The sequence below is a fragment of the Columba livia genome, chromosome 24 (assembly GCF_036013475.1).
Source record: "Columba livia isolate bColLiv1 breed racing homer chromosome 24, bColLiv1.pat.W.v2, whole genome shotgun sequence".
NCBI lineage: Eukaryota > Metazoa > Chordata > Aves > Columbiformes > Columbidae > Columba > Columba livia.
The window spans coordinates 1,704,568-1,707,641 of NC_088625.1; the positions used below are offsets into that span (position 1 = coordinate 1,704,568).

The 3,074-nt window shown below is 49.4% G+C and overlaps 1 long non-coding RNA gene across 1 annotated transcript; it reads right to left on the minus strand.

The window, feature by feature from the left end:
• Positions 1–478: 478 nt before the first annotated feature.
• LOC110357561 (uncharacterized) lies at positions 479–2,791 on the minus strand. Its single transcript, XR_002411280.2, has 2 exons — positions 1,423–2,791; positions 479–799 (listed from the first exon to the last, which is right to left on the minus strand). It is a non-coding gene; the product is annotated as an uncharacterized LOC110357561 (long non-coding RNA).
• Between the last annotated feature and the right edge of the window lie 283 nt (positions 2,792–3,074).

Here is a 3,074-nt window from a genome sequence, read left to right on the forward strand (position 1 = left end):
AGGAGATTACAGACCTGAGAACTGAAGTGTTTCTTTCCCCATGCTGCAAAATCCCGACTAGCTGCTGTGTCCTGCAGCTGGAAAACCCAGAGCGAACAAAATGGCAAATATTTCTGTCGCACAGAGGAAGTTTCATGTCATTTCACTCCCTGGCTGCACTTCGGGACCAGCCCAGACCATTTCCATCTTCAGTCATGAAATACCAGGCCTGATACATCCGAGCTCTCCTGAGTCATCATGGATTGCTCTAAATCCCTCGCTGTGTAGTTCTATAGATCAAAAGAAAAGCTTGCCTTGCCCCTTTTGCATGTGGTTTGTGATCGTTCAGCTGGGGGTCACAGCACCACTAACTAATCTTCAGGCTTACGGGGCATTTTGCCATCAGCAATTTAGCACAGGGGAGGGGAACAAAATTATTTCTCTTCTTTGTCACTGGCCCTCACGCTAATATCACAGTACTGAACGGGATCAATGAGAATGTGCTGCCACACTTCCTTAATGCTTTATTACAGGCACCAGGGTCCTGCTAAACAGCATAATAAAATATCAATAAATGGACTGTTTGCTGTAAAGGCTCCTTCTGCTTCTGCAATTTCTCCCCCTCCAGCATAATTTCTGCAGTTCCAGTGTAGCCAGAGGGTACTTTGGTATGTGGGGAGAGATGGAAATGGGTAGATGGAGGAATGAATGGACAGACCATTGGCAGGCACAGGGGCGTCTGTTTTCAGAGGCTGGGAAGAAACGAGCACATCGCCAGAGGAAAACTGATGCCCGCTAAAACTGTTCTGCTCTCAGCTCCCTGCAAACAACAAAACCCAAAATCGTTAATGAGAAAGCAAGACTGACCGCCCTCACTTAATAACGATCCCAGAGAAAGAGAAACACAGCGAGTTTTTTTTTTCTTCCCGTTTTTAAACCAAGATTTTGGGGAGTGTTGATTTGAAGGGACATTTCACTGGAAAGGTAGTAAATACACGTCCTGAAGTAGTGGGGGAAATAAATACGAAAGGGCTTAGATTAACCTGAATCATTGTGATTAAGGCCAGACAAAAATGGGTTTTGATGATTGATGAAAACCACAAGGATTTTCTTTTTGGGGAAAAAAAAAGGCTTTGACCTTCCCCCAGAGCAAGAAATCCTCGATCCATCCTGCTCTTCTAACCTGCTCCATTTTCGATATAATCTTTTCTTTAGTGCCTCTGTCTAGAATATCTCAGCAAAGCTCCTCTGCAGAGAGACAGCTGGGTCTGAGATGCAGCATGGTGCACCACAGACCTCCTTTTTTATTAATAGCTAGCTCTCTACCCGAGCCTTTGGGTTAGCAAGGGCTTCGATCCTGAATCTCAGCCGGTCCATGCCTGAAAAATCTCAGCTGACTAAGGTCTGTCCTACAGCTTCCCCCTTGGGGCTCTGGCAAAGTACCTGATAAAGATGTCTTCAGCGTGTCTGACATCCAGCTATCACGCTGTTTACCAGCGATCTGTCGCAGACAAGTACCGTCTGTACAGAAGCCATTTCCTCCCCGGGCAGAGCAGAGGACGTCCTAAATTAGCTCCCGAGGATGGCGTTACTCCAGCACACCCAGGCACAAACTAAGCCATGCTTCAAACTGCACCGAGCTGCGTCCTGGTATGGGTTTGACTTACAGCCTGTAAGCTATCTCATTTCTGATCCCATTCTTTCTTCATTTGGCTCACTGATTGTTCAGTTTATTCAGAAGTTCAGCTGGAGAGAGGGCAAAAATCGCAGGGGAGGGACTGGAGATGGCGAGGCTGAGGAATGCTTGCTGGGAACACTTTGGAAATCACCCAAAAGTAGGAACCCGTCATTAAGAGGACTGTTAATATGAAACGAAGCAGCTAGGAGCCCTGTGTCATGGGCTGTGACCCACTCCTCCTCTCAGACATGCAGGCAAAACCCAGGAGCTTGCAACAGCAGTTTAGTGCCAGCTTGCAGATCTGTGGGCAGAGCCCAGGGACTTTGGATGTCCAGGCCCCTGTTGAGACCTTTCCCTGCTGCCTCCTTTCTGTCTGTAGCCAGGAGAGCAGATATCCTGCATGAACTAGGGTCATGCAGGACCTCTCTTCCCCCTCTGTCACCGTACTGCGGAGCAGAGCGAGGTGCACGCACAGGCAGGCACGTGTGTACAGAAGGAGGCGGGGGGCAGCATGAAGTGGCGAAGGGTTCATTTCTCTAATCATAAATTCAGCGTCCCGTAAATCTAATTTGGCGATGCTGCATCTGTGACATCAGTAAATCACAGCCATAAAGAAGGGGAGGCAACAGCAGCATGCAAAGGGAATGTAAATGCATCCGAGAAGCCGGGGCCATCACTCACAGCGGCTGCAGCTGAGATCAGCCGCGACAGGCGGGTCTGGAAGCTGTGCAGGCAGGGATGCCAGTGCCGGCTCCGAACCTGAGAGAGTGGCAGCATCCTGAACTCCCACCAGCTGCTGGCTTCATCCAGCAAGGGCAGCATCCTGCAGAAGATGGGAAGCATCCCTTGGAAGCTGATTCAGCTGAATGGACATTTGAGTTCAGTGGAGGATACCTTGTGTTTCCAGCAGGCTTTTAACAGCCAGGTCTCATCAGCTCTGTCTCTCTCCGTAAGAGCTGATACTCCTCTTGTTTTACTGGCCAAATTTTTCCCAGAGGAACGGCATTTAATGCACATTTGACACCTGCTGTACAGAGCTGGGTGCACAGCTGTACAAAAGAGGGTGGGTTGTTCCTGTCATAACAGGTGAGCTTCTGCCTCCAACAGCATCTTGACACCCCACTGAAGGTGTTTCTGCCCCATAGACTGCAAAACATAAAAAATACTGCAGATCCCACTGAGTAGGAAGGCACTGCAGATATTCTCACTGGTGAGGAATGGGGCATTTGTGGCTGGACACCTGAAAGATGCTGAGACCTCTGCCTTCCCCGTGGACCAATAACATCCTGATCTGTTGCCATGGCTGATGCCACCCTGCACGGCTCTCCCCAAACCACTTGTTTCTTCAAAAGCAGATCCCAGCTGGCTCTCACATCTTCAGGGTGCTTTTCCCTCACCGCTCCGCTGCCTGGCCATC